Genomic DNA, 12,478 nt, shown 5'->3' with positions numbered 1-12,478 from the left:
GAGCTGTATAATAAAGATTTCTTGGGGCACCCGGGTGGCTCAGTCGGTTAAGCATCTGCTTTCTGCTCAGGTCATGATCTCAGGGTCCTGGGATCAAGCTCTGCATTGGGCTCCCTGCTCAGCAGAAAGTCTGCTTCTCCCTCTCCCTCTGCCCCTCCCTCTGCTTGTGTTTCCTCTCTCAAATATAATTTAAAAAAAAAAGATTCCTTTATTTCTCTGCACAAGTTTTTTTCATTTGCTTTTGTTAGTTTTTCAAGTACTTTTTTTTTAGTTTTATATAATTCAATTAACATAGTCTATTAGTTTCAGAGGTAAAGTTCAGTGACTCATTAGCATATAGCATTAGCATGGGCACTGGGTGCTGGGTGCTATATGCACATCACGTGCCCTCCTTCATGGAGGTACCTCATCCCCGCCATGTTTTAGTAACTCACCCTTAATTGTTGCCATCTCTAAGACTATGCAAATGCTCAGGTGCTCGGGTATCTCATCACTTCCATCTTGTCAGAGGCGCCTCTCCTGGAGCTCCTGCCCAGCCACACCTGGTGCACATGCACCACTCTGCTCTCTCTGCACCTCCCCACCCCCGGGGAGGCTCCTGCTCTCTGCATCCCCACACTTCCCTCTTTCATCAAGAAGCTCTCTCATCAGTGCCCAGTCCCAGGAGCTCCCTGGGAAAGGAGGTGTAAGCTGTAAACCTCTGAAATGGTCTGTTCTTCATTGATGCTCAAATGATAGTTTTGCTGGACACAAAATTCTGGGTTGGAGAACATTTTTCCTTCAGAATTTGAAAGCATTGCTTCATTGGTCTCATGTTGCAAGAAAAGTTAATTGTAACCTATTTCTTTTTTATTCCTCTTGAAACTTTTTGGATCTGCTTTTTGGTTCCCAGGATTCTGAAATGTCACTGTTGAGAAAAAGGGTGTGTGTGTCTGTTTTTGCCTATTGTATGGGGCCCTTGGTGGTATGGATCCTTTCTATCTGGCGCCACATGTCCCATGTTACTGGGAAATATGGAATCCTTACTTTTTTCTTCCTTTCTGTGTTCTCTGGACTCCACAATTATTCTGATACTGAGTCTCCTGGATGGATCGTCTAGTTTTTCTTATCTTCTCTACCCTATTCTCCATCTCCGACTTTTTATTCAGCTTGATTTTCCAACACTTCTGTTGGTTTTTCATTTCTGCTATCACATTTTTCATGTCAAGTTCTTTTCTGTCCTCAAATGTTTTTTGTTAAAAAACAGTATCCTATTGGGTTTCATAGTCATGATATAGTTTTTTTTTTTTAAGATTTTATTTATTTACTCATGAGAGACAGAGAGAGAGAGAGAGAGAGAGGGAGAGAGAGGCAGAGACACAGGCAAGAGGGAGAAGCAGGCTCCATGGAGGGAGCCCGACGTGGGACTTGATCCCGGGACTCCAGGATCACACCCTGGGCTGAAGGCAGGCACTAAACCGCTGAGCCACCCCAGCCACCCATGATATAGTTTTTGAATCTCTGAAGATGTTAATGCCATAGTTAAGTTTTTGTCTGGCTGCCTAGTCTCTCTGGACCTCTTTTTTTCTGCTGTCTTGGGCTCTCTTTTGGAGGTTAGTGGCTTTCCTGGTATCCTGTTTTCTGGTTGCCTGCACCTATGTAACGGGGGCCCACCAAGCTCTTGGGATGCTGGGTGACTTGCTCAGTGTGATCAGGCTTAGGGTGGGGGAAGAGAATCTCTGGGATTTGGCTGCTGGGGGTTCTCAGAGAATTCCCCTAGTCTGGGGGTAAGGACCTGGCTGCCCATATCCTGGGAGCTGAGGAAGAGCAGTGCTGGCTTGGGCAGACAGGACATGTCTCTGCTTCCTCTAGAAATTTTTACATTTCTTTCTTTTCCTGCAGCCAGGCTTGGTGTGGCCCATTCCAGACTATATATTTTAACTTTTCTAGAGAAAAACCCTGCAGACTTCTGCTTGGGTTGGGAGGAGTACAGCCATGGGCCATGGCGGTCAGGCCTTGGGAGAGATGGGCCTTGGGAGAGATGGGCACTCTGAACAACTTCTTAGATGTTCACCCTCCCTCCTTTGATTTAGCCCTACCATGCTGCTACTGATAGCTGACTGGAGTAAATGGGATTGATTCTCAGCTGCCATTTCTTGTGTCTCCCAAATCAGTGACACTGGATCTACTCACTTTCCACCTTCCACATTCGTGTTGCTACTTCTTCCTCTCATTGTCTCCATTCTTACTTAGAGGCCCAAAAATCCTCTTGTCATAGTTCTAGTGGACTTACAGAGGCAGCAAATGTAGATGATGAATTCAATCCACCATCTTTTCTGGCCAATTTTTCCCCCTAGTTTTATTGAGATATAATTGACATACAGCACTGGTGTAAGTTCAAAGTGTACAACATAATGATTTGATCTGCCTAGTTGTTTTTTTTTTTTAAGATTATTTATTTTAGAGACAGTGTTGGGGGGAGGAGAAGAGGGAGAGAGAGAATCTCAAGCAGATTCCACATTGAGCGCAAAGCCCCATGTGGGGCTCAAACTTACAGCCCCGATCATGACCAAGATCATGACCTGAGCCAAAATCAGGAGTCAGACACCCAATGGAATGAACCACCCTGGCACCTCAATCTTGCTAGCTTTCTAATGACAAATTGGATTGCCAGGGAGAAGGGTGTAGAGAGAGCACATCTCAAGTCTTGAGAATCAATCATCTCAGGGAGTGGGATGAGAGGATTTTAAGTTCTTCTCTTTGGATTGTGTCACTATCTACCCTTCTAAAAAATCGTGAGCTGCATAGGTCCACAGGTCCTCACTGAGCATTGGTCCATGATTAGCACGAGTAAAGGAAACGCCTCCTTTCCTAAGGGTAAGCAACAAGGAGCATCTGGTTGGGAAGGCCCGTACTGCTCCACGTAGTGATGAGTGAGAAATTGAACCAGGACTGAACTGCAAAGCACCAACCTTGGGAAACTTGCTCACTGTCCTGCTTGGCTGTAGTTCCCATTGCCTGCTAAAGAGAAGGGCTGGGTTTGCTGAAATAGGTGACTCACAGCTTCTGTTCTAGTGATTTATTTTAGGTTTGTAAATCTTCTCTCCGCACAAGTGCAACGAGGTGCCTGAACTGTGTCCTGCTGCAGACATGCAGTCAAGCTCCACAGGCTAGAGGCTCCCTAGCACAAGGAGCTGGCCCTCACGAGGTGGAGGACACTGCCCCAGGGTGGGGGGCAGTTAATGAGGGGCTCTTCAGGCAAAAGTGCTCTGGGCCCTTCCAACACAGTGGAAAATGAAAATCACCAATATACTAGATGTGGACATTTGGAGACCCCCTTCACCTGATAGAGACATGCAACTTTTAACTACAACCCTTCAGTCTAGATTTGATTTCTGATGCAGACTTTTCTACTCCAAAATTACTAAAATAATGTTTTGTTTTTTTTTTAAAGATTTTATTTATTTGAAGGAGAGAGTGCCAGAGAGCAGGAGTGAGGGTAGGGGCAGAGGGAGAGGGAGAAGCAGACTCCCCGCTGCACAGGCAGCCAAACTTGGGGCTGGATCCCAGAACCCTGGATCATGACCTGAGCCAAAGGCAAACACTTACCCAACGAAGCCATCCAGGCGCCCCCTAAAATAATGTCATTTACAAGTTTCATTTTAAAACTCAAAGATCTTTAATCTTAACTTTTTTTTAAAGATTTTATTTATTTATGAGAGATACAGAGAGAGAGAGAGAGAGAGAGGCAGAGACACATGCAGAGGGAGAAGCAGGCTCCATGAAGGGAGCGCGACAAGGGACTTTGATCCTGGGTCTCCAGCATCACACCCCAGGCTGAAGGTGGCGCTAAACCACTAAGCCACCAGGGCTGCCCTTAACTGTTGTTTTAATATAATGTGAGATGGTATCAGTTTTTCCTCACATGGTAGCCCATTCCTCCAGCACTTGGACACTGAAGAAATCATTCCTTTTCCTTTCTGATTTGAATGAGCATCCATGTCACTAAATACACCAGGGTTTTTTTTAACAATGCGTATTTGCAGGCCTCCCCCCTGCCTCCAGGATCAGAATTTTTGCTTGAGGGACTCTAACCGCATTTGGAAATTAATATTAATGTCTTAGTGCCTTGCCGCCCAGGCTGTCCTGAGGTCCAGGAGCCCTGGCCAGAGCTGGGTGGAAGTTAAAATTCTCAGTAACCAGTAGCCGCTCCAGACCTGCTGAGTCAGACTCTACGTGGGGCCCAGCAGTGTGTGTTTCCTCTAGGCCTCTGGGCGCTCCTGACTTTGGCTCCAGCCTGCCAGGCACTCACGGAGGCCAGCATGCAAGGGGTCATTGTGAGCTGGCCACAGCGCAGATGGTGAAGCTGGCTTGGCAATTAGTGGTAAGTTAATGGCACGCACTGATGCAAGCATTGTGTGGAGCTCACTTTCCCCAGCTCCGTTTTCCTGTCTAGCTGTCGGGAGACTAGGTCATAGAATTGCACAAAGATGACACACACCACAGGGTGGGAAGTCAGAGCATGGCAACCCCTCGGCCCACCGTGCACCGCAAAGGGGCTGAGGGCTCCCAGCACTGTGCTCGGAGACGCAGAGGGAGAGGCCTGAGCGGGAGCCCCCAGCGGGTCCAGCCCATACCCAGCGCGCACCCCTCACTCTCTTGGCTTGACCTTGGCCGTCAGGACACACCGCAGGGAGCTGAGCCGCTGGAGGGTCTTGAGGCCTGGAGCAAACTCACTTCCTGGGTTCCGCTCGTGGGCGGGGCTCCGAGGGGGCGGGGCTCCGAGGGGCGGGGCGAGGTGCAGAAGCCCGGGCGAGGACAGGTGTGCCCACTCTCGTGCCCACTGCTGGGCTTCCCGATTCCTGCGTAGGAAAGTCCGGCTGCTCCGATCTTCCCCTGGGAGGACCTCGGGATGCAGCAGTGCCCTCGCCAGGCTTAGCGGGGCCAGGCGCCGCCATCTGGATGCCCAGAGGCCGTGGGAGCTGGACGCGGGGGACCGGAGCGGGCTCGCTGCCCACGAGGGTTAGGAGTCTCAGCTGGGACCACTCGCCCGCCCGCCATCTGGGGTGGAGATCAGATGTTCGCCTTCAAACATTCCAGCATCCGATTCCTCAGCCTAGTTCCAAAGTAGGTGCCCACGGGGCTGGGTTCTAGGTCTACTGCGGGGCCAAGGCCGAAGGCCCAGACCCGGGTGCCTGGCTCCGGGGAGGCCAGAGCTTCTCCAGCCTGCTTGTCCTGCGGCCCCCGCGTGCTTGTTACACTGCACGTTCTCAGGAATGTTTCCTGGGGAACCCTGGCTAGGGACTCGGGGGTCGGGGCTTCCGAAGCGGCCCCACTGCTGCCCGCGTGACCCTTCCCCGCAAAGCCGTCCTTCCACGATGGGCCTCAGGTCCACGCTGCGCTGCGCTGCTCTGGGTTTCCCCTCTGTCGTCTCCTTTGTCCCTCCCAGCTGTGACTCAGGAGCGCTTTCTTGCTCACCCAGCCCGGGTGCCTCGGAGACAGGGCAGATGTTTGGCTGCCAATTCTGGGGCCCCACCCTGGGCCGTAGGCAGCAGCGAGTGGGGTCACGACGGGGTTAGGCACCTACTTTCTGAGGATACCTGCTTTCTTAGGCGGGCCCTGTCTAACCGGTGTCTGCGAATGCCGTGCTGGGGGCGGCGTGGGGTGCGAGGAGGGCTCCCATCTCCACGCACCCGGGAGTTGAAGGCCGGGGAGGGATGGAAAGTTTCCACCTAAGCTCCCTTCGTCTTGGCAGGAGTGCCTTAGCCCCAAGTCTATGGTTCCTTCTAGAAAGGGGCGTTCCTGGAAGGGGGGTAGTGTGATCTGGAGCAGCAACAGCTGAAAGAGTTTGCTAGAAAGTGTTTCCCTCCGGGGGTGGAGCAGCACCTGGTGCATCCAAACACGTGCGTGACTTTGAGCAAAAACTGTTTTGGGGGAAGGTTTGGTTTCCTGCCCCGGTGCAGGCGGGCCCGGGAGCGGGCGGCGGTGGTCGCGGGCGCACTCCCGGGGAACGAGCGGCGCGGCGGGGCGGGGCGGGGCGGGGCGGGGGCGCCCGCGTGGGGCCGGAGGGTCGGGCCCTGCGGGGCGCGGCTCGGGGCTCGGGGCTCGGGGCTCGGCGGCCAGCGGGGGGCGCCTGCGGCCGCTCCGCCGCCCCCACCCCCGCCCGCACCGCCGGATCCCGCCCGCGGCCGGCGCGGCCACTCGGGCGGCGGAGGCGGAGGCGGCGGCGGCGGCGGCGGCGGCGGGACCCGGGAGCTGCGGCTGCAGGTGAGCGCGCGGCGGCGGCGGCCCGGGCGGGCGGGGGGCGGGGGGCGGGGGCGCGGCGACCCCGAGGGGCGGGCGCGCGGCCGTTCGCGTCCCGGGGCCCGCGTCGTGGGGGCGCCGCGCGGGGGTCTGCGCGCTCCTGGCCGCGCGCCCGCCCGGCCCCACCCAGGCGGAGACCCGGTGCCTGCGGGGCGGGGGTGGCGGGCGAGCGCCCCCGAGGTTTGGGGCGGGTCTCCCGGGGTGCCCCCTCCCCGGGCCCTCGGGCCCCCCCTTCCCGGCGGGGGCCGCGGGAGTCCCCTCGCCGACACAGCGCCTGCGGGCGGGGGTCAGGCCCGGGCCCACTTTCCGGATGGCAAGATTGAGGCCTGCCGGAGGGACGCGGCCCCGTGGTTCCCGCGCCTGCCCCGCGCCGGCCGGGTCCGAGCGAGGCCGGCAGGCTCACCGGAGGGGCCGGGCGGTTGGGTTTCCCAGACTTGGACAAGGCCCGGGCCCGGGGGCCAGTAGAGTGTGTTTAAAGTAACAATAACTCATGGGGAGAAGGCTGAGTGAGGGCAGACCCGGGGCTGGGGGGGCCAATACAGCCCCTGCGGGGTGAGCGGGCCCCTCCGCCTGTTAAGGGTGCGGGGGATGGGGGGAGGGCAAGGCGCTGGCCCCTGGCTTGGATCCCACGGGGGGAAACCTGAAACCTAAGGCCCACCGTGAGTGGAGGAAATGGGTAGAGGTGTGACTGACCCTGGCTGGGGGAGGGGTGCTGGAGCCTTCCTCAGTGCCCTTTGAAGGTGTTTTCGCTTCTGGTTTCTATCTTGGGTCCCCTCCGAGTCCCAGAGTCAAGCTGGAAGCAGAGTTTAGCGCAGCCTTTCAGAAGAGGAGCACAGTGGGCCTGGGTGGGGGCGCCGTGCCCAGAACGGCCACATCTGGACCTGCCTCAGGTGTCCTGGCACCCCGCAGACCTGGTCCAGAGTGATGCTCACAACGGGGGTGTGATGAATGACCAGCAGGACTGTGGTGGTCCCCGGCCACCAGGCAGAGGGGACTCTGTTATTCAGTCACTGCGTTGCCACATGGGCAGCTGCCCTCCTGGTAGAGGGGAGCTTGTCTGGTGTGGACCTGGAAGTGCAGGGGGCAGACCTCGAGGGTAGCCAGCGGGTCCCAGCGGAGTGGCTAGCTGTGCCGGGGGAGCAGAGGTGGGCAGCTGCCTCCCCCAAGGCTGAGTGTTCTCGATCTTCACATGTGGGGTCTCTTCCCTCAGCCCTTGAATGCTCTTAAAAAAGGGTGGTTGCATTTGGGCCTTTTATGGAGGAGGGCAGGGAGAGGTGGGATCCTTGGTTTTCCAGGCCCGACGGCTTATAGAGCCGCAGCATGTCCCTTGTATTGTCTGATCCTGTGAGTTAGGGCTGGAATGGCCGGCCCCATCCACAGGTGGGAAAGCTGAGGGCATCAAAGGTCTTGAACAAGTTAAGCCTGGAGCTGGAACGAGGGCCTGGCCTCCTGGTCTTCTCGTCTTATTGTGTCATGGTTCTGGGCAGGTCTGATCAAGTGCACATCAGGAACCAGACCTCACTCCAACAGGCTCAAGTGTCTCAAGTGGGCTCCTTAAATCCACACGCCCCCGCACCCCCAGGGCACAACACATCACCTGCTCACCTCTCTCCCTTCCTCCTGCTTCTGCCTTTTAACCCGAGGATGCTCTGGGACTTTGCTGCTGACCTCCACCTCTTGGCCCCCTTTCCTCTGTACCTGGGCACACAGGCACTGCTGATAGGGGGTTAGAGCTTATGTTGACTCCACGGCCGACTGCAGCCTTGAGTGTCCTCCTGGGCCCACTCGTCCTCGGGGGAGACAAGGTGGGTGCATGTTGACCCCGAACACCTCTGTAGGGAGAGCCTCACACGGTGGGCAGGCCAGTTTGTGTCCTGTTGGACACTGGAGAAGGACAGACAAGGAGAGGTCTTCACTGGGACATCTTTGGGGAGGCGGGGTCTGATGATGGATCATTTTCTTATTTATTCATGCTTCCTGTATTTTCAAAATTGTCTAAAAAGAAGAAAAGCAAAACTTTATTCCTTTTTCATCTGCCCTGGAACGCTTTTCAAGAAGAATTCTGCAGCCTCTGAAGCTTGGACCAGGGTTTGTGGATCTGGTCTGGGGACAGATGTAAATTTCCGAATTTAATAGGGTGTCCAAAGGGAAGGTCCCAGGATTTTGAGATGTTTCAGCATGGATTAGCCTGAAAACCAACAGAACAGCCTGGAACTCAGGCAGAAAACAAAATCCTAATCGCTCTAGGATTGCAGACCTTCCTAGGAGTTGGCAGCGTGTGTCTCTTACTGCCCATCTGAGGAGAGCTGTGGCTCATGACCAGCTGCTGGAGGGTCATCTGGTGGGGGCTGGCTGGCTGGCAGACGGATGGGAACGGAGGGTGGGGGATGATGGCAGCCTCCAGGCCCTGGGCCACACCTAGTCGGGAACCAAAGCGAGTGGTGTCCTGTGCTGATGCCTGGCCTGCGCTGGCACTGGGGATGGGGGCTCCGGACCCAGAGAGCAGTGGATGACTCTGCATCCCTGAGGGTCCTCACTGAGGAAGCCGAGTGTGGGAGCCGCCCCCAGGCTCTTTCCCCTCTCTGAGTACCGCAGGCTGTGCGACCCCTCGAGTCCTGTGTCCTCTGCTCCCTGCACTGAGAACTCCATTCCTACCTCCCAGCCCTTGGGCTTGCTGTTCCTTCTTCCTGTAAACCCTTCCCTCCCATGCAGCCCCATCATGTGTCTTAGAAAGCGCTCAGTCCCCTCTTGGACAGTGGAGCTCAGGGGTCTCATTTAGTGCTGGTGGACTGGGGGTCAGGGACCCGGCCTGGGGGCCCTTTTGACCTCAGGCTTTGTTTTTGGGAGGCATTTGCCTTCCTCTGCCTTTGGGACATGGAACATTTGAGCCTGAATGGTCCCTTTAAGAGGGGGAAACAGGGAGGTGGGAGCCAGGGTCCCCTCCCATCAGCAGCCTTCCACTGCCCTGTCTCCCAGCTTATTATAGAGGGGGCTAAATGGAGCCCTGCAGGGTGGGGTGGTGGGCATCAGGCCAGGGCCATTGCCAGGTGTACGGAGCTGGCAGGAGGAGGCCACTCCTTCCGTTAATGACCACCTGCTGAGTGAGGTGGCTGGGAGCAGTCGGGCTGTTTGCAGAGGGAGCCACTGTTTCCAGCCATTAACAACAAAGGCTATTATTTGCAAGCTCTTACGCCTGGTAGACAAGAAGGCAGCCTCTGGAGGGGACCTCTTGAGCTTGTCTCTGCTCCACATTTCCTGGCTGTGTGACTTCGAGCAACTGCTTCACCCTCTCTGAGCTTGTTTCTCATCTGTGAAATGGAGACAGTAAGAATACTTATCTTCAAAGGCCAAGGAGAGGTTCCAGGTTAAAGTTGACCAAGGGGACGGGACAACCAAACTCAGAATGTGAACCCAGGCTGGAAAAAAAAAATTGTGTGAAGGATGCTATTGGGACAGTTGACCAAACTGAATATGAACTGTAGATAAAAGCATTGTATCCGTGTTAACTGACCTGATAGCTAGTTATATGGGTCCTTCTTTTTTTTTTTTTTAAGATTTTTTTTATTTATTCGTGAGAGACACACAGAGAGAGGCAGAGACACAGGCAGAGAGAGAAGCAGGCTCTTTGCAGGGAGCCTGATGTGGGACTCGATCCCAGAACCCTGGGATCACACCCTGAGCCGAAGGCAGATGCTCAACTGCTGAGCCACCCAGGTGTCCTGGGTCCTTGTTCTTAAGAAACACGTGCTGAAGTATTTAGGGGTAGAGGGGCACAGGGTAAGCAATCCACTTTCACATGTTGAAGAGAGACGTATATTGACAGATCATAAAGTGAGGCAAAACAGCACAAATAGGCAAAATATGAAGTTAAAAAAATGCCTAACGGTCAGAATGAAATGACGCTAATTGGGCAGCCCCGGTGGCGCAGCGGTTTAGTGCCGCCTGCAGCCCGGGGTGTGATCCTGGAGACCCGGGATCGAGTCCCACATCAGGCTCCCTGCATGGAGCCTGCTTCTCCCTCTGCCTGTGTCTCTGCCTCTCTCTTCGCTCTCTCTGAATGAATAAATAAATAAGTCTTTAAAAAAAAAAAAAAAGAAATGACACTAATTCACATTACTCAGAATGGTACCTGCGCTCAGCGCACATTCGCTGCTCACCATGGCTGCTTATTCTCATTAGTATGGGCAAAGTGTAGCTTATCGTCACAGTAACCTGTGTTATTTTTCCACTTTATAGATGATACACTTGAAGTCCAGAGAGGTTAAGTGGTTTGCTCTGGGTCACACAGCAGTAAGTCCAGAGCACCGATAGGAGAGCTGCTTACAATTTATTTTGGATTCATTGCCAGAATATGAAGCTGTGACATTCTGCACACAAACCCAGATTTCTGGTTTCCTTTGCTGACTCAGGAGGCCTGTAACCCTGCCTACGTTCCTGCTAGGCCCACCGGCCTCACTGGTTAGTGTCCCAAACCCCTGGCCTCTGGGGCTCTGAGTGTGTTGTCCTGGGGAAGTGCTGTTACACACATGATCCCGGGGTGCCAGGCCCCAAGGCTGGGTTCCTCCCCGCCCGCATGATGTCCCCTTCAGTCTCCTCCCAGCCCACTTCTCCATCCAGAGGGTGCTACAATGAGCCTATATTCAACTACTGGGTGCGGGGGGTGGGGGTGGGGGGACAGCCTGGGCCGCAGGGGAGGAGGAATGGGAGCCTGAGGCTCTGTGGCTCCAGCCTGCTATGTGCCCCATCAGCTCCCAGGCCTTCCTCGATGCTGCCTGCAGCCCTCGGCAGGGCGCCTGGCTCTTCCAAAAGGATGCAGGATGCTTGACTGGTACCTCTGCCCCCAGAGCCCCGTGACTGGAGGGTCTCCAGGCTGCGGTCTTCAACTTGCTTTGTGTGTGCAGATAGGAAGACTTGTCCCCTCGGAGCATCTGGTTCTTCCTCTGCAGAAGAACCAGGGGTTATATCATCTTCCTGGGGAGCAGTCAGAAGGATTCAAGGGACTGGCAGGTCAGCCTGGAGCCAGGTGGACTCCTGCATGTGTGGCCGTGAGGACTGTTCCTCCCAGCGCCTGGCCTCTGACACGCAGGCTCAGGAGTGCCCGAGAGGCAGAGCGATGGGCGAAGTCCGGAGATGGGCCTGGCTGTCCACGGGGTGGGTGGGAGAGGCCCAGGCTGGGCAGGCATTGTCTACCTGACTCTGCAGGTGTGTCTTACAGTCCTCAGCTCACAGGGGAGGGAGCCGGCTCCACGGGGATGGCGGGCCTCCCCAGCAGATGGGGAAACCGAGGCTCAGAGTGGCGTTGTGACCGCCAGAGGCCCCACAGCCGTGCTGCTTCTGCCTCCGCCAAGGCTCTCACTGACGTTCCCAGGAGGAGGACACAGTCAGCCCACATCTTCCTTTTAAGCGGCTTGAATTTTTTATGTTAATTACAGAGAGAATTCACATTTATTATTGAAAAATCAGAAAACTCAAGCAATAAAGTGAGGACAAAAGCCAGAATCTGTATTCTTCAAGCAATCATTAACATACGGGTGTGTATCCTTCGGGAGGACTCTTTTTTTCTTCCCCAAACAAAGGACAAGAAAACAAATTGCACAGGACACATTTCTTTACTGTCCTCTAAGGACAGTTCCATCTGTCCGGGGTGCCCACCTCGCTTGGTGAGCGCAGTCGTTGGGGTTCTCAGACACAGCAGGCTGGCCCAGCCTTCCGTCCCCGTCCCCGAGCAGCTCTGGCTGATTTTCTCAGTCCCCTATTGCTGGACTTGTAGGTTGGTGCGATATTTTTGTGGTTAGAGCATTACTCCGAAGAGCGGGCAGTGAAGGGTTTGTACTCGTTGGGGACTCCTTGTGTGGGGTGAATGAGTAGGGGTGCACACCCCCGCGTTGCAGACACAGGTTTGCGCAGGCAGTGTCTGGGGCGTGGAGGGCGCTCCGCTCCTGGGAAGCTGCTTTGTGGTCAGAGGATGAGACAGGGAGGGGCTCTCATGAGAAATTTGCAGGGAGAGGGGTTCATCCTGGCACCCTGGGTGATACTGGCAGCCTTTCTGCTCCTGTGGGGGCGGTGGGTGGAGGCCGAGGCCAAGGAAGAGGTGTGCCTCTGCCCCGGGGCTGCGGGGTGACTGCGGAGCCTGGGACCCTGCGGCCTCCTGCACCAGGGCCTGGGGTTCAGTTTGGGAGCTCATCCTGTGTGGTCT

The 12,478-nt window shown here is 55.4% G+C and overlaps 1 protein-coding gene across 2 annotated transcripts in view; it reads left to right on the top strand.

Moving 5' to 3' along the window:
• Positions 1-6,162: 6,162 nt before the first annotated feature.
• ADCY7 (adenylate cyclase 7) overlaps positions 6,163-12,478 on the top strand; it is a 55,494-nt gene continuing 49,178 nt past the window's right edge. Inside the window, exon 1 of one of the 2 annotated variants that reach the window (XM_077898475.1) lies at positions 6,163-6,246. The gene's annotated coding sequence lies outside the window, so the exon portion shown is untranslated. Of the gene's footprint in view, positions 6,247-10,649; positions 10,741-12,478 lie in introns of those variants that run through there. The other variant, XM_077898477.1, reaches the window with a different exon arrangement.

The sequence above is a fragment of the Canis aureus genome, chromosome 5 (genome assembly GCF_053574225.1).
Source record: "Canis aureus isolate CA01 chromosome 5, VMU_Caureus_v.1.0, whole genome shotgun sequence".
Lineage (NCBI taxonomy): Eukaryota > Metazoa > Chordata > Mammalia > Carnivora > Canidae > Canis > Canis aureus.
Note: the sequence above shows the minus strand (reverse complement) of the source record. Positions and strands in the feature narration are given on the sequence as shown.